This window comes from Mizuhopecten yessoensis, unplaced genomic scaffold (assembly GCF_002113885.1).
Source record: "Mizuhopecten yessoensis strain PY_sf001 unplaced genomic scaffold, ASM211388v2 scaffold1595, whole genome shotgun sequence".
Lineage (NCBI taxonomy): Eukaryota > Metazoa > Mollusca > Bivalvia > Pectinida > Pectinidae > Mizuhopecten > Mizuhopecten yessoensis.
Genome location: NW_018404125.1, coordinates 512493 through 532454, shown reverse-complemented (window position 1 = coordinate 532454; position 19962 = coordinate 512493). Strand labels below are relative to the sequence as shown.

The 19962-nt window shown below is 35.5% G+C and overlaps 1 long non-coding RNA gene across 1 annotated transcript; it reads left to right on the top strand.

The window, feature by feature from the left end:
* The first annotated feature begins 1902 nt into the window (after positions 1-1902).
* LOC110465691 lies at positions 1903-2732 on the top strand. The gene is made up of 2 exons (XR_002464642.1): positions 1903-2084; positions 2576-2732. It is a non-coding gene; the product is annotated as an uncharacterized LOC110465691 (long non-coding RNA).
* The last annotated feature ends 17230 nt before the right edge of the window (positions 2733-19962 follow it).

Below are 19962 nucleotides of genomic sequence, written 5' to 3'. Positions count from 1 at the left end.
GTGTTTATTTTACATGGAGCGTAGTAAAGCGTTAAACACAGTGCCTTCAGTCAGCCATTTACGAGGGAATAAACTCGAGCAACAAGCTTCGCCTTGTCCTCCTTCCCAGAGAAGTTTAAGAAATTTAAACATATCAACGCACATATGTCCTGCAGCATTTTCGAATGTATCAGAAGTCATATGGCTGGGAGCAACGACACACACTTTAATGATTCAGGTATAAAACAATATGAAAATAATTATCACCTTTACAAAGAAAAAAAAACCTAATGCGAGATCAGGGTCATCCTCTTATACTAACTCGATATAAGTAAATTGAATGGAGAAACTTTTCGTAGTTACATTTCCTTTTTTTTATTTCTAGCTTAAGAACAGGAAAATTTCAAATGTTATGTGATTTATAAAAATCTACCATTTGAGTTCTTGATGGTGACTAGGACGTGGAACAGATAAATATAAATTTAATGGTGAAAAATACATCCGAATAATTGTCTCCTCACATATGTTACTCTTCGCATCACAGAGCTGTGACCATTAACCACCAATAAACCCGCGAACGAAGATGCTACTATTTAAGCATTGAACTGCTTTTGTATGGTATTTATGATCTATTTGAATGACACAGCTTTGCAAGCAAACAAGCGCGCATTATGATTTGTTTGCTTGCAAAGCTGTGTCATTCAAATAGATCATAAATATCATACAAAAACAGTTCAATACTTATATTTACGTTTTCTCTGCCTCTTATGTTCTTTTTTAACTTATAATTTATAATTAAAATTAAAAATGCCCGCCTTATCGACAGTCCACACAATTTCGTTCAATAGTTTGAACAGCGTATTGTCGCGTGCTGATTGGCAAACAAAGTAGTACTTTGACATTTTAACAAACACTTCAAATTTATTCCACAATTTAGTATCAATACAACTGCGTATGATATGTCTATAGGGTGATTCCAGTTAATCAATAGAAATCTGAGCTGAAAGTTAGATTCGAAATTGTTTCGATTTTCCCCCGGAACAAATTTCGCTCTTGGACAAATACAGTGAACACCGTGAATGGGACCTTGACCTCCACGAGGGAGTTATTTTTGGAAGTTAATTCGAACGTTTCTCTTTGCTCGTTTTGTGAAGAATCCAGGCGTGAATGTATTTGTTGATTGTATGGGAACCCGACAACAGTCGGTAGATTCTATAACAGCATCGTTATTTGATCACATGTCGCCTGAAACTGAGGAACCGTGGATCCGAGACGCGTGAAACTGATAGCGTTTGAAGTGAGTGATCTTGCGACGGAGCACAGGTTCGTTACAAATGTCTGAAATGACGAATGTTTATGTCTGCTGTGATTCATATCAGTAGGTCTGTAACATATGTGTCAGTAGGTCTATAGAATATGTGCATTTCAGACATTTATAACGAAACCCTGTTGATCAGTGCAGTGTAACAGACGATATTTCTGATAAATTGCATGAGCGTTAAAATTATTTCCATTGCCGGCATTGGTGATTTCAACCGGTGTGCATTTTGTACGATATTGCAAACCTTGGTCTTGTTTTCGTTGTAATAAATTATTTATTTTTTTTATTTTTATTTTGCACATAAATTTACAATGACATTATCAAATCTCACAATGCCCAGCGATATTTCAGCAGCCGTCATGTTTATTTACATTGGATATTGTAGTTCCGGCCAGTGTTGTAATTAATACGCTAAGAATTGTGTCTCGTGCGGCATGGTAATTATGTCTCGTGCGGCATGGTAATTAAAGTCCCATCAACGACACAGCTCTCAAAGAGGCTATATAGTGACAATGCCATGCAAATGTAAATATATGGACATAGTAGTCACAGACATCACGATGAATCAGGATGTTTTCATGAAATGTGGGTGTTCTGTCTTCTCACAGAGATTTAATGTCTTTATCGATTAGTTTCACCTTCTCTTGTTGTATATAGATTTATCGACTACTTGGGGCTCCTCGTGGTCTGACTGGGAAAAACAAATATGGCAGCGCCCTACATGTAGGCATGCTACATATTCTTATTTACAACCTTTTGGTTAAACTGTGCTAGTTCACACTTTGTAAGTATTTCTTCAAATTATAATGATGCTTGGTTTATTATTTGCAGTAACAATTTATGTAATTTCTGCATAATCCAGGTAGAAATAGGGATAATATAAGTCGCCATAATTGGCATAGCCTAACTTAGCTAGAAGTGTTGAATAATTCACCATACATATAAATTTACCTTTCCAGTTCTCGGTGAGGACTTTAGGACTATTTGTTTTGTATTTTCTAGATAAGCCCTTATGCTACAGAATGGTTTACCTGGTTTCTTGTTAGTTATTTACATAGTATCGTATATGTTTATCGGATAGGAGCTTTTGGAAGATAAATATGATGATTTCGATAAGATGGGATATGTTCGGTGATATGTGAATCGGGTAGATTCATGTACAGAAATTGTATGCGATATAATTATATAATTACAGTATAGGCTTTCTTGATATGTGTACATGTTTATACAGAGATAGAAGACTGTTTGGTAAGATTTGTTTATGATTTGTTGTAGCATTTCACCGCTTCATGTCCATGTGGGGTCTGTACCAGACAACGTTAACTGCTTTTGTCATCTGTACCAGATACATGTTGATTTTCGGAATAAATGGACAAATTGGTGACACTATCTGTGATTGTGGTTCATATGTCAATCGTGCGACAGAATAGTGGGTATAATTTAGTCTATAAGGCCTAGACACATTATTTTAAAAACGTCTGAATCAAATGAACCAACACATTTCCTATATCTCATAATAGTATTCTAATACTCGATCATATACTTGTTCTTGGTTTTGGTTTAGTTTGTTTGTGTTAACGTCCTACTAACAGCTATGGTCATTGAAGGACGTGCCAGGTTTTGGTGGTGGAGGTAAGCCGGAGAAAAACCACCGACCAACGGCCAGTAATTATTTTTTTATAACATGAATATTGCTGTGATATTTTGATGGACCAAACAGATCATACTTTGACAAACTTAAGACAGCCGCCGTAACATTAATTTTAGGAATTTCCCGATTCTGACGGGGCCATCATATGTCACCTCAGGCGACAATGCTGTTGGAAACGGTAACTTGATTCTTAGTAGATGCCACTTTGTTTGATATGATCATGAGTATAAAGAAAACATACGGTTTCGTTTCACTTTAAAACCAATCAGATTTGTTGTTATTTCCATTCGTTAGACCATAAACTGAGAAAGTGATAAGATAGTACGTTAATGCTTCTTGGGTTACATGTGAAAAGTAATTCACTAAAATGGATAAAAACCATATTCACTGTACTTAAGTATGATTTCCTTGGCCTTACTGAGATATCTTAAATATACCATCTTGGATATTTGCGATTATAACTTCTAATAATTAAAATTCTCCGAACCTGGATAGTGTTTTATACGTTCAGAAGAAAAGACTGACCTGTTGTAGTTCAATACGTTACCTCATAAGATCATGACTTAAACGGGGTCCTTGTAGAATTGGGAATTTGTATTATCTGGGGGCACATTAGAGACCAAAACAGACATTGCCAATAGCACATAAGGCGGTAACGCTAGTAAGTGTATGCTGTATTCAATCATTGGTTCAGCGTTATTAACTATGCAATTGATAAAAAAATCCTCATATTATTATACATAGATATAATGTCATGCCAGCTAATCATATTTCCAATTTTATAACAACTATTTTGTACGATTAGACAAATAATTTGTAACCAATTACAACTAATTTCCATTTAATGCTATACTAAATGTTCAAAATAAGACCACGATTCCAGACTGAATCAAATGCTTCGCAAATATCACAAAATACCATACGAATCTCTTCGTCTGTATAAAGTGCTGCATGAACAATCAAAATGAGTCGATATCACCGGTTCTAAAACTAGATCGATTTGACGACAAGAGGAATTCATCATGGCGAAGTTACAAACATGCTTGTTAACACATTGTTCAATAAGCTTTGCAATTACAGACTCGTCATTGTCACAATAAAATCGATCGGTAGTTAGACGAATACGATTTATATATATATATTTGTGTTGCCATTCAAAAAGGTGAGATTTATCAAGTATATTCGTCAAAAGGGTAGTAAATAAAATAAAATTACTCTTTCAAATACCGTGCCTTCACTTGGTCAAGATCGCTTGTCAGAAGTTTGGGTTGTCAAATGTGGTTTAGGAACAATCGTCAAAATGTAACCTTTATCAAACTCGCTAGAAAAAAAATATTGTGAAGAACAAGGGAAACGACCATTTGCCAGACTTGGGTTTAAAACATTATCCCCCCTCCCCCCCATTTTATTAATTGACTTTGCCCTTATAGTTCAAAATATTATTTGTTTCCCTGTTTCAAGAAGCGTGCAATCAACACATTCTGTTGTGATTGTTTCTAAATTTATTTTAGTTGTCATTATTTCCAAATTTCATCGTCACTCTTCTGGACGGTGCTAAGATTAGGGTTTGTGATACATATCTTTGCCGTTTTGAGGAGTGGATAGTACGGTGGTCCACGCATGGACAAATCGGGTCAGATTTCCTAGTCAGTAAGTGAAATGTCCCTCTACAGGTCTTAATTCACATGACTATTAACATACCTGTATTAAGTGTATTCGGAATGATAATGCTACAATAACTAGGTATACGATACCTGGATGGTTGGTATTGGCCTACTTTACATTTATCGATTAGACCTTTGATACTTACAAAGACAATGTCAGGGAGAGAAAAGGACCTTCTGGTGGAAAACGTAGATACATTTACCATATCAGAAAGGTCGAAAGGCAAATGTAACTCTCGTAAATGAATAAGGTCATTATAACGCATTAGTAAGGTAGCTTTAGAATTATCAGTAAGATATACTCTGATTTTGAACATCCTCTAGTATACTACCGCTTTATCCGACTTAGCTGCCTATAGTCAACATAAATATGGATATAAAAAATATAAAAATAAAAACTGTAAATGCAACTCTCTAATATTGCTCTCAAAAATCACCAGATTGCACCACAGAGCTTCTAGATATCAAAATGTGTTATACGGGTGTGTATGTTGGAGGGCTCCCCTAAGATGGCTAGATGATAAACTTTGCATGCACATGATTAATTTACTGTAAAGGTACACGCCTGTAACACTGTCGCTGTCTCGCCTATATCTCATTTTTAACATACACAAAAACACAACCCTATCCATACCAGACTTCACGAAGATGATATTGTCAGAGAAGATCTGTACTAGCTCAGATCTAAACAGTTTATATCACAGTGTTAGCCAGGTCTCGGTAAATAATAAAAAGGTAGGACCGATCCATAGAGTAGGGGGCCTCAGTATGGAGAATTGCTGCTTCGGATTTTGCATTTTTAAATGAACAAAAAGAAACGTTATTACTATCCAAACAATTGTTAACATCCAATACTACAGAAAAGTATAAGGTATTATACAGGGCTGGGTTTACAATTACGTGACAAATACAATTTTATCAGAAGACACCATGTAAGTCAAAAAAAAGAAACAGAAAAGAATAAATCTTCAAAATTTACTAAAAAGAAGATAACAAAGAGGGTCATCGAGTGGAAAAATCAACATAGTGCTGTAATATAGAGTGTGTGATACAGAGTGTGTGATATATAGAGAGTGTGATATAGAGGGTGTGATATAGAGTGAGTGATATATAGAGTGTGATATAGAGTGTGATATATAGAGTGTGATATATAGAATGTGATATAGAGTGTGTGATACAAAGTGTGTGATATATAGAGTGTGTGATATATAGTATGTGATATAGAGTGTGTGATATATAGAGTGTGTGATATATAGAGTGTGATATAGAGTGTGTGATATAGAGTGTGTGATACAGAGTGTGATATAGAGTGTTGTGTGATATAGAGTGTGTTATATAGAGTGTGTGATATAGAGTGCTGTGTGATATAGAGTGTGTGATATAGTGTGTGTTATATAGAGTGTGTGATATAGAGTGTGTGATATAGAGTGTGTGATATAGAGTGTGTGATATAGAGTGTGTGATATAGAGTGTGTGATATAGAGTGTGTGATATAGAGTGTGTGATATAGAGTGTGTGATATAGAGTGTGTGATATAGAGTGTGTGATATAGAGTGTGTGATATAGAGTGTGTGATATAGAGTGTGTGATATAGAGTGTGTGATATAGAGTGTGTGATATAGAGTGTGTGATATAGAGTGTGTGATATAGAGTGTGTGATATAGAGTGTGTGATATAGAGTGTGTGATATAGAGTGTGTGATATAGAGTGTGTGATATAGAGTGTGTGATATAGAGTGTGTGATATAGAGTGTGTGATATAGAGTGTGTGATATAGAGTGTGTGATATAGAGTGTGTGATATAGAGTGTGTGATATAGAGTGTGTGATATAGAGTGTGTGATACAAAGTGTGTGATATAGAGTGTGTGATATAGAGTGTGTGATATAGAGTGTGTGATATAGAGTGTGTGATATAGAGTGTGTGATATAGAGTGTGTGATATAGAGTGTGTGATATAGAGTGTGTGATATAGAGTGTGTGATATAGAGTGTGTGATATAGAGTGTGTGATATAGAGTGTGTGATATAGAGTGTGTGATATAGAGTGTGTGATACAAAGTGTGTGATATATAGAGTGTGTGATATAGAGTGTGTGATATAGAGTGTGTGATATATAGAGTGTGTGATATAGAGTGTGTGATACAAAGTGTGTGATATAGAGTGTGTGATATAGTGTGTGATATAGAGTGTGTGATATAAAGTGTTTGATAAAGAGTGTGTCATATAGAGTGTGTGATATAGAGTGTATGATATAGAGTGTGTGATATAAGTGTGTGATATAGAGTGTGTGATATAGAGTGTGATATAGAGTGTGATATATAGAGTGTGTAATACAAAGTGTGTGATATAGAGTGTGTGATATATAGAGTGTGTGATATATAGTGTGTGATATAGAGTGTGTGATATAGATTTTGTGATATATAGAGTGTGATATATAGAGTGTGTGATATAGAGTGTGTGATATAGAGTGTGTGATATAGAGTGTGTGATATATAGAGTGTGTGATATAGAGTGTGTGATATAGAGTGTGTGATATAGAGTGTGTGATATAGAGTGTGTGATATAGAGTGTGTGATATAGAGTGTGTGATATAGAGTGTGTGATATAGAGTGTGTGATATAGAGTGTGTGATATAGAGTGTGTGATATAGAGTGTGTGATATAGAGTGTGTGATATAGAGTGTGTGATATAGAGTGTGTGATATAGAGTGTGTGATATAGAGTGTGTGATATAGAGTGTGTGATATAGAGTGTGTGATATAGAGTGTGTGATATAGAGTGTGTGATATAGAGTGTGTGATATAGAGTGTGTGATATAGAGTGTGTGATATAGAGTGTGTGATATAGAGTGTGTGATATAGAGTGTGTGATATAGAGTGTGTGATATAGAGTGTGTGATATAGAGTGTGTGATATAGAGTGTGTGATATAGAGTGTGTGATATAGAGTGAGTGATATAGAGTGTGTGATATAGAGTGTGTGATATAGAGTGTGTGATACAAAGTGTGTGATATAGAGTGTGTGATACAAAGTGTGTGATATAGAGTGTGTGATATAGAGTGTTGTGTGATATAGAGTGTGTGATATAGAGTGTGATATATAGTGTGTGATATAGATTGTGTAATACAAAATGTGTGATATATAGAGTGTGTGATATACAGTGTGTGATATATAGAGTGTGTGATAAAAAGTGTGTGAGATAGAGTGTGTGATATATAGAGTGTGATATAGAGGGTGTTATATAGAGTGTGATATAGAGTGTGTGATACAAAGTGTGTGATAAAGAGTGTGTGATAAAGACTGTGATACAAAGTGTGTGATACAAAATGTGTGATATAGAGTGTGTGATATAAAGTGTGTGATACAAAGTGTGTGATATAGAGTGTGTGATATAGAGTGTTGTGTGATATAGAGTGTGTGATATAGAGTTTGTGATACAAAGTGTGTGATACAAAGTGTGTGATATAGAGTGTGTGATACAAAGTGTGTGATATAGAGTGTGTGATATAGAGTCTGTGATATATAGAGTGTGTGATATAGAGTGTTGTGTGATATAGAGTGTGTGATAAAGAATGTGTCATATAGAGTGTGTGATATAGAGTGTATGATATAGAGTGTGATAAAGAGTGTGTGATATATAGTGTGTGATATAGAGTGTGTAATACAAAGTGTGTGATATAGAGTGTGTGATACAAAGTGTGTGATATAGAGGGTGTGATATAGAGGGAGTGATATATAGAGTGTGATATAGAGTGTGATATATAGTGTGTGATATAGAGTGTGTGATATAGAGGGTGTGCTATAGACTCAGTGATATATAGAGTGTGATATAGAGTGTGTGATATAGAGTGTTGTGTGATATATAGTGTGTGATATAGTGTGTGCTAAAGAGTGAGTGATATATAGAGTGTGATATAGAGTGTGTGATATAGAGTGTGTGATACAGAGTGTGATATAGAGTGTTGTGTGATATAGAGTGTGTTATATAGAGTGTGTGATATAGAGTGCTGTGTGATATAGAGTGTGTGATATAGAGTGTGTTATATAGAGTGTGTGATATAGAGTGTGTGATATAGAGTGTGTGATATAGAGGGTGTGCTATAGAGTCAGTGATATATAGAGTGTGATATAGAGTGTGTATATAGTGTGTGTGATATAGAGTGTGTGATATAGAGTGTGTGATATAGAGGGTGTGCTATAGAGTCAGTGATATATAGAGTGTGATATAGAGTGTGTGACATAGAGTGTTGTGTGATATAGAGTGTGTTATATAGAGTGTGTGATATAGAGTGTTGTGTGATATGGAGTGTTGTGTGATATGGAGTGTGTGATATAGAGTGTGTGATAAGGGAGGAAGTAGGAGGGAAGGTGACAACAACTAAAACTTGATTTGATCAAGATCAAAACACGGGATTTCCAACAAGAAAAAGAACAAAGAAATGATTTCGGACTGACGATCGCTTCTCTCACAAACTTTGCACATGCACCTTATTCATACCATAGGTTTTTGTGATATCAGTTCTGCTATTTGGACACAGCGGCACCACACCCCAGAACACACGGCGATAGTCTGGTGATTGAAAGCACTGTTATTTGGACACAGCACACCAAACCCCAGTTCACATAGTGATGGTCCCACAGGCAATGTTGATTGACAGCTGTTATTTGAACCCAGCAACATCTAGCCAAATGATGCACAGTGACTCTGTGTATTGTAGACTGACTGGTCACCGAAACAAGCCTGGTTAGCTTGACCAATTTATATAATATAAACAGAACACTTTTACATATTAAAACAGAAATATATCAGTAATATATTATAAATTATCATGATGAATGTCTTTGGATGTCATTGCGTAAAAATATAAAACAAACATTTAAACATACAGTGAGTAAATTGTTCCTGAACATATTGAAGCTGACTATCATGCCTAGTAACTTTGGAAGATGATGAGACAGTGTCTCAACAGAGTTATTTTTTTTAGTTAGAGTTATTGCCCTTTGTACAGTAGAAAGAAATCATTTTCCATTCTACCAACATTTATGTCATTTTTAGCGATATTTTTTTGTAGGTTTGACATGTTATTGACAAGCATCATGATGCATTGACCTTGAAACTTAATAAATGTCTTAATTAGGATACATTCTATAAAATGAGGTGTAAAAATATATTTTTTGGAAGAATTTTGAAATTTTCATTTTTTTGATCATTTGACCACTGCGACCTTGAATAAAGGTCAAGGTCAACTCTATATAGCCAAACATACATGTTTCGTAGTTACGGAGAAGAAGAGTTTTAAGTGCAATATTTTGAAAATTTAGAATTTTTGCGGGAAAATGAACATTTTTCAAAGTAGCATATCTTTGTCATTTTTCATGCTATGAATTGAAACGTTCAACATGCCATCCTTAGATCGTGCTCTTTAAAATGTGATGAATATTTACTACTTTTAAGATTTTTATGTTTGACCTATACATGACCCCATATCGAGGCCTTGAACTTGACATATTCGCTGATAACATGTCATGGTAAAAAGTTAGCCCCGACCAAGATCTACTGAAGTATGCAAGCGTACATTCAGTACAATGAACGGTTTAAAAGTTATGGACGTTCGAAAAACGTGAAATGAGATTGTAACAGATTCATGTTGATACGGATGTTTACCAAAGTGGCCGAGGAAGTGGTAGTATGAGTTAACCTAGATTTTATCTTCACTGGACGAATGACACAATGTTTCCGTAAATAGATGATTTTACATGAGTGTCCATGTCAAATTGAATTTATTAAACGAGTTCAATATTTGGATATGGCCCGAGCCTGTAAGCGAGTGTCGTTGCAATTTATTGAACGAGTTTAATCAACTAAATACGGCATGGACACGAATGTGAGATTCAATTTATCACATAACATTCATAATTTGAAAAAAGCATTAAACATAATTATTTTGTTCTCAGCTGACTTTTTAAAGTTAAAACCAAAGTATTCCTATCATAGTAGTGTTGTTCCGCGCAGTGCAAAGAAGTTCCATATTTTTTTCTCTTACTAAAGAAAAAAGAAGTTTCAAATGCAACGAAAATAAAAGTAACGAAATAGACATTTCAAATTCATTTAAAAATGTGTGATATGTGATAGATAATAAGAATAATACCTGTAGTGGCATAGGGATATGTTCCCACGGTTTTGACCAATTTAGGTTTTATTACACATGTGTAATACCATATTTATGATATGACCGTATGGCATAGTAAAATGGGTCAGTTTTATGATAAATACAAATGTATGAATATGATAGTACGTTTTTGCAAACGTTTTAAGCATGCTAGTGATAGCATTTCAGAAATTACTCATGCATTCATTGCAATCTTTATTGTGCTGGTACTTAAAGTAAATGTTTTAAAAATAAAACAAGTTTTCGTTTTGAATTAACAGATGTAGATCTTTTGTCATTTGAAATATACCTTTTCCATAATACATCTTGGTGAGAGTGGGTTGACAAGATACCAAATACGTCAATGATTGAATTAATAAACACGTGATTTGCTTATCAATTGGATCGTTATCTTTATAATGGCATTGGCTGTATCTAAATGTAAACAATACTTATTGCCAGAGTATACAAAATCAACATTAACTGCACTCAGTTCAAAGAGTCGATCATAATGGATTTCAAGTTCAAATAGGATTTTTTGGCACGAATGCTCAATTTTCAATTTACGCTAGCCCCTGGCAGGTTTCAATTGATAATTGCCACGAGTTTGATAATATTATATCCAGGTTGACGTACGACCGAACGAGGCAAGTGTTATATTGTTCAGACGCTAATTGATATGTAGTTCCATTGAATTACATATTTGGTTTGAGGATACTATTTCGAACAATACATTTCTTGTTCGCTTACAATTCTCTCACAATAAGACGGAATATGGATTGGTGTATATGGGTGCTTACGACACACACCTAACACAAATCTTTTATTCTAAGGATCTCCGACCCACTGCATGAAATAAGAAATTCCATTGTTGTTTAGTGTACATGAAGTTACCCTTTACAATTGTATTTTCTCGTACCTATAACAGAGTTATCCCACGTCATAACCCATGCTAGATTGTTCTATCTCGTCCGATCTGTCTGATACCTTTACGTGATATTTCTTACACAATGACGTATTCATCTGCGCGGTAACGGCTTGAATTTGTCATTCTGCATCATAAATATTCTGTTTTGTCGTTACATGTATTATTTTGAAGTTATTGGATATTTGATGTGGTAGATAAAAAATATTCTAAACTGTGAATTACGTTGTCTTCTTTGTTAGGATGGACTAGCCTATTGTCTTTTGCAAAATTTAATAGATGTTTTTCTAACTAAAAGGTGCGCGAAAAAAAGATACCTGTAACTGAGCAAGATCGGGTTATCGCAGTCTCAGGCTAAGAATATGTAACATTCCAACCGCGGCTTGCGTCTCGGTTGGGATTATGTTACAGAGTCTTAGCCCTTGACTGCGATGACCCGATCTTGCTCAGTTACAAGTTAAATATTTTATCAATCTCTTTTTAGATATAATTGTAACAACAGAGGGCTAAGGTGTAAGAGGTTGCCGAGCTTCTTAGTTTGATAGGATGTCAGGGGTTATAGCAACTGATGATAGGAAGTAGTTCAGGGGTCATAGTGACTGGTGCTTGGAGGTCAGCGGTTATAGCGACTGATGATAGGAAGTATTTCAGGGGGCATAGTGACTGGTGCATGGAGGTCAGGGGGCTTTGAATTTGACATATTCTCTGATAACATGTCATAGAAAAAAGTAAGCCCCGACCAAGATCTACAAGAAGTATGAAGCGTTCAAGCAGTACAACGAAAGCTTTGGAAGTTATGGTCGTTCGAAAAACGTTTTTTTAAACCTCTATTTATAGATCTGTGACCTTGACCTTTGACATTATGATCATGAATTTGTTCGACTACCATGTGTTCGCTGTCCTCTAATACATACTGAAATATGAACGTTATATCTTTATTCGTTCTTGAGATAGAGTGTCCACAAGATATGTGAAAATAACAGGACGGAGGCAGGCTATACTACAGGACAGAGGCAGGTTATACTACAGGACGGAGGCAGGCTATACTACAGGACGGAGGCAAGCTACACTGCAGGACGGAGGCAGGCTATACTACAGGACGGGGGCAGGTCATACTACAGGACGGAGGCAAGCTACACTGCAGGACGGAGGCAGGCTATACTACAGGACAGTGGCAGGCTATACTACAGGACGGAGGCAGGCTATACTACAGGACAGTGGCAGGCTATACTACAGGACGGAACAGGCTATACCACAGGACGGAGGCAGGCTATACTACAGGACGGAGGCAGGCTATACTACAAGACAAAGGCAGGCTATACTACAAGACAAAGGCAGGCTATACTACAGGACGGAGGCAGGCTATACTACAGGACGGAGGCAGGCTATACTACAGGACGGGGGCAGGTCATACTACAGGACGGAGGCAAGCTACACTACAGGACGGAGGCAGGCTATACTACAGGACAGTGGCAGGCTATACTACAGGACGGAACAGGCTATACCACAGGACGGATGCAGGCTATACTACAGGACGAAGAAAGAGGACGAGATAAACAGAAAAAAGAGGAATATGTTGGGTTTGGAAGCAGGAGGACTGAAATTTAAAAAGAAAACTTACAGCAGAGAGTCGTTAATATTTCTCCCGTGGAGCTGTATATTATGTTACATTAAATCATAGTGTACGAATTTTGACAAAGTGAAGTAGAAACACGTTTGATAAGTTAATGTATGGACTGGAGGGATACAGCATGTTTCTGTTTCCCCGAGAACACAGTCCGTTTTCCGAGGTAATGTTATATCGATACAAAGCATATGAATGTTTCTTAGAAGCAATTCTTCAATCGTAAAAAGTAATTGTTTCAAGATCAACAAAAAACTGGATGGGGTGATGTGAATAGCTCCACTCACTTCTCAGCCGATTGCCTTGATCATGTCCGAGAGGAAATTACGAATATTACCGAATTAATTAGTCTGCAGGGGTATTGTAGTTTTCGGACAAACAGTTCCTCTTCTTTCCGAATGGAGTGAAGTCACAGTAGAGTGTTTAGACTCCAGTTACACAGGTCTGACAGAATACTTACTCCCTTGACAACGGGGATATACTTAATTCAGCGAATCGCTTAGACATTGAGTAAAATCGTAGACCTATTTATTGTGTACTTCATTCACATGATTACCCCGATACCTCAGTGATAGGGATATACACTGCATTTAAACAGTGTGCTCCCTAGCAAGAGACATTCATTTTGTTAATGAAAGGAGTCTGTCAAAATTGAGAAAAGGGGGTCCTTGCAAATTTGTTTTACATAATTTGTTACCAAAACAGGGAAACCACAACTACCGTTGTTCTCACTGACAGTGTAATGAAGGTTTATAATGAATTAATAAGAAGATACATATATGCTCATTAAGATCTGCCATTGGGTGCAGTTTAACACATTCTGGTTCCGGCGCTGATTTCACTCTTGTTAATTGGAGTATAAAGAGGGTGTTGACTGGGATTGTACCGGAACACAACGCCCTTCGTCCTCTATAACAACGTCATTAGTAGTATCTATCAAAGCATGCAGCAAACACATCGAGCTACAATCTTGTTACAGAGAAACAAGGGTGTGTAAATTGCCGAAATTATTATTAAGCAAACCCCATTTCTGTTAATTTTTGGTTTTCATTTTTTGGCCGTGTATTTACATGTATTTAGCTTTTAATCATATGAAAACCGTTACAATGTGCACTAAGATCAACTTATATATCGAGAGCGTTGTAACTAATGTGTTTACGTGTAGAATAGGGATTGTATCAAGAAGCAAACAGAACGTGGATAACCTCTGTATAGCCGTTTATCATAGCAGTGTATGTCTTTTATCCTTGGTCAAGTGTTAGATTAGATGAGAATATATAAAGATAGGAAGCATATGGTTAATTGGTTACTTGGGAAGATTACCATTAAACAATCAGTTGAAGTGGGGGTGATGTCTTTTAAATGAGAAAAAGTGTTGTTTGCCTATACACTCCGAGTGTCATTAAAGTTAATATTGAAGTGGTGTTAATTACGGTAAAAACATTCTATGACGATATTCCATCAGATTTAAAGGATAAATCACTCGATAAGATCAGCCATGTAGACGTAGCTATATAATACATGTAATGTTTGAGATATGGTAAAAACATGGCTTCGTAAAGTTATAATCACTGAGCGCGTGCTTCACGTGTAAACGAAACTATCCAAATCAGATCGATCTATTACCGGTATAGATTTTCTGTTGTTGTTGGTTTCAAATTTGTATTGTTCTATAAATTGTTGACAAAATAAAGCTTAAAACAACTTTATAAAATATGTTTATCTACAAGTACATATATTTCAAGTTTATAGAAATTCCTATTTTCTAGTAAAAGTAAGTGAAATAGCTGTAAATTATATTCAAAGAAGCAGAACTATAAATACATGTGTAAATGACAAAACATAAATAAAAAAGACATAGGACACTATAAGCGTATAGTAATGAATATTTATTCGTTTCCAATAAAAGCAACAACATTTTGCAAAAACACAATATTGCACTATAATGTCATCTCGGAGAATCTTTAACCAATCAAAAGGTAGAATTACAAATACCTGACAAACGGTGCGGTTTACAACATCATTATTTTTTTATATCTTTTTAAGATTGTACGATGTAACCTGTACAAGTTTTGGGTATAATCAATAGCTAACTGTATATGGACTTGTACATGGACAATAGCATTCTAAATATTTTCTTGGTAAATTAAGATTTAATATAGATTCATAAACACAACCAGTGATCTATTTATGGTTTTCATTTCGAAGACAAGCACATACCATTATTTTGTCACCTTCATTATAGAAATGAACTGTCGATCATTGTGAACATCGAAAAATCATTGTAGACCAGAGGGAAGTAATTCATCTGATCAGAAAGGAAGCAGTCAGAGTCCAAATTTAATACATCGGAAATCACAGACAATATCACTCAGCAAAATCTTATTATTGAGTGGTATATTTCCGTAGAGTAGGACAGAGAGAGCAACCAGTTCAAACGATAGCTTAAGGCACTATCTGGATAGGGATAAAGGGGGTCATCAACTCGCGAACATAAAAAGCTATGTATTAATAAAAGAGTAGCCGAAACGAGCTTTCGATTTGATTGCCATTTCGTACATTTATAACATCTTAGTGTGCATGCGTTTATGGCATAGCCTAATCGACCTGTCGATTTTATATAAATTCGTGCATATTTTACGCTTCAGTGTATATGGTATATACTCTTTGTCGGTGACAAAGTACATATTGTACTACTCATTGAATCCCCACACATAAACAGTTCTGTGGTTGTGCTACATTGTATATGAACCCAATTAAAATGTACGATAGTGTCAAGAAACAAGGCAAAAGTAATCAACAAAACAAAACAGGATAAAAAAAATACACCACAAAAAGACGCACGCCATAGTTCAAAGTAGTATAAACTACATTTAACTGACTGTCTGCATCACGGCGTTGAAAAGATTCATTAACGCAATATATGTATTTCAAGATGTTTATTGCACTCGTTGATCTACCAGGTATGTTTAATAATGTCTCCTTTTACATCAAATACTCACAAATATTTCATATATTTCAACGATACAAACAACTGCTCATTCATCATGCTAGATTAAGAATGGAGTGTAGTTCCCTTAAGTTTTATCTATACCAGAGAAATCTAATTGATAGTTCTCTGTGTTCTTGCATGCAAGCAAATGAAACCAATGAACATTATCTATTACATTGTTGTCTTTTTTCTCAACTACGGTTACATACATTTAACGAAATCAATCATCCACTCTCAACTGATTTACTTTTGTTCGGGAATAATGAGCTTACAGATTACGAAAATGCCTTAATTTTTTCATCTGTACAAAACTTCATCATCCATTCTAAAAGATTTGACTAAGTTCTATTCATTATACAACGATCCTTTGTTTCACATCACCTATTTCTTCTCCTTCTATTCTTATTGGCACGGGCGTCTATATCCCTTGAATTACGTTTAAAAGTAAGCTACTGTTTTAAGTGTTTATATTTCTTTCCATAGAAATCAGTAACTATACCATCATGCCCTAAATTAATGAGATACATTCTCGGAAACGGAGTATATAAGTTATTTCAACTTGTTTCCGGATCCCATTCCTCTGTACTTTGTATGTTATGTGATGTAATGCAACTTAATTTGGAATGAAATAAAGTTTATATTAACTGCTCATCCAACGTGTGACGGGCGTATAATGTACCGCTTTGTGGTAACCTTGTTTTTTTTTATATTTAACTGTTATAAAAACGAATTGCCCCGTAATCATTTTTTTTTTGAGTCGCAATTGCAATTTGCAAGCCGTGGAAATTATCTGTTCTTAACAACATTTCATCATTGCATTTATATCACATTGTTGTGGTTTATTAGATTTGAACTCATTCCAAATTAACGTGTTTGTATTTCTTCGCAAGCGCGAGGTACATGCATACTTGTATTTAAATAATTCTAACATCAATATTTTAAATAATATTCATTTATGGTTTCATTGCTACTACATCGGTTCTCTCTTTTTAAGCGTGCCATTGTTTGGATTTAAATACGACTTACATGACGTATATCTTCGATTTAGCAGAGACGCTTACCTCTCAAGAAAAACCTGGTCTTATTCGTCTGGTACTCTATCATCAGTTTCCGTGTATATCTTTCCTTTGTTCATCATTAGTCATAGTTCTGTCAATTTTGAGGTCATATTGCTATTTTGTTTAGAATTAGGTGTTCTCTTGGAGCTTTTCTCTTCAAATTTATCGCATAACGCATTAAAACTAGATATTTAGAACTTGAAGAAGCCGTTTCAAGGATAAATGACAACATTTAGTGAAACATTGGGGCTTAATAATTGAAGAGCGGTTTAAAAATATACAATTAAAACGCCAACATTGCAAGGTTAAAGATATTTAAAAAACAAATTGTCTTTTGTTCTTCAGAAGTTTTATCTCTCACTTTTATAGTTACAGCAGTGACAGAACAAGAGGGGTTTTGGTAAATGTCAAAAGACACATATTTTATTCCCGTTTTATTTCGTTTGGATCCCCCGACTTGCCTCTCGATCCGCCACTGATTACAGTGTAAGTTCATACATGCATCATCATGGAAAACGTATAGCATCATCCTTGCATCGTTCTATCTTCATTAAGTGGAGCAAATCCCTTACAAAAACTCAATAAGAAAATATATCCCAGCATGTATAAAGAAAATCATGTGGAAAGCATGCATCATTAAAGAAAGCGATGTCAAGACGATAGTTTGGACCGCCCAGACTGAAGAACTCTGTTTATCGTAACAGCTAAGTCGTAATCTAGATCGAAACTACCGTAATCTGGTCTAAATGTTTATCGTTACAGGTAATGTCGTAATCTAGATCGAAGTTATGGTAATCTGGTTCTAAATGTTTAGCAACACTCGGGCTAATCTCTTTCTTTTTCCAGCAGACATCATCGGTACTACTAACATTTTTGAAATAAAATATAGTGCTCGATCGCCGGAAAAGGCCAACTGCCTTGATTGTCACAAAGTCATGGCTATACATAATGTACGTTTATCAGAACAACTTCGTTCAGGCATCACCGTCTGTATATAGTGTCATGTTTTTTCATACTTATTAGTGCATTCATTGTACAATTTTAATTATCAACTTCGACTTTTTCTGCATGAGAGACATTGCATGAGTCTGTCTGTTTATATGTATAGACCTTGAACTTTGTTCGTACAGGTCAGCAAAAGGAAAATCCTAATACTAACAAGAAAACAAAACCGTACATTTACATTGCTTGAACATGGGTAGAAGTTTTATACAAAGGCATCTGAACACAGTACAAATGTTGTTTACAGCCTACATAAGCCATAACATCCAGTTACACCGACTTTGCTATAATGTGATACAGACCAAAGACAGTAGACGTTTCTCACATGGCTTTTTACAATACCAAACCCTTGGCTTCGAGTTGAGGGCGATTCCGGAATAGATTAGGAATTGATAGAACATCAATCGCTATAGAAATGTACATGTTCCAAAACTGTACTTTGCTTGCATAATGGCAGGGGTAAATACATAGGACACTTTCCTTCGGTTCTTACAATATGTCTTAAACCCTGGCAAATATATGTTTACATATACCCGTCATGCTAATAATAAGCATATCATAGCGCTATACTAACGGGGGCCTTGTTAAGCAAGATATCTCTTCGTTTTGCTTAATAAGAGCTCTGGATTTACTTTCAAGAATATGTTTTCATGATGAATTTTCAATGTCAGACAATGATCTTTTCTTTTCCTCTCAAAAGGAATGATAACAGATTTTGATGTTTGGTAGTTCTCATAGAGGGAAAGAAAACAAGGATTTTTATGTTTGGTTATCCTATTTTAATATAATCAAAACTATACCAGTTATAAAGCAAAGCGACTTGCAGGTGTCACCAGGTAGATATCTATTTTACGTAAACATTGCTGGTATATCATCTCCATGACATTAACATTGGAAACCATTCTGTTAAGCAGCTGTCGTCAGGTGTATATTGTATGTTGTATATTGAATAATCAAGCAGTTCAGCATAAAATGTGGCGAAAGATGGTAGTCATAAACTAGGGTAGTCAAATCCATGTTCACTAAACAGTTCTATACATATAGAAATAGACTGATAAGACACTTCAACGGAAGTGACATGTACACCATAGGCAAGGTGGTGGCATGTTCTAGAAGATATCTGATGTGTTTCGTGTTAGAGAGCAAGCATGCTGTAGATGTGTATCACGACGGCTGTTGCACGGTGGGAAGGACACGCCCTCGTATTTCCGGATCAACTAACCACGCCTTCTTTCTGTGTTTTCCGTTTGTTTGGTGTTTTCGCAGTTCTTTTGTGATGCGGGACACGCCCCCTACCTTTTTTGTTGGTGTCTCATTACTTCCTTCAGTTGTCTTTGCATTGCGAATTTTACTTTTTTGTTGACACTCTGGTTGATTATTTTACAATGACGTATGGCTTTTGGATAAGAATATTTCTTGTTTACATACAGATGATATGTCAGGCGACATAATATGCCAAGGTTTTTCGGTAAAACGTACATGCACATATTACCATTTCAACGGCATTGTCAATATTTTCTAAAGATGAGCCAATACAACCTATAATAAGTATGGTAAGAACTCGATTTATCGGAATCAGATAACAAATAGCTAATACGAA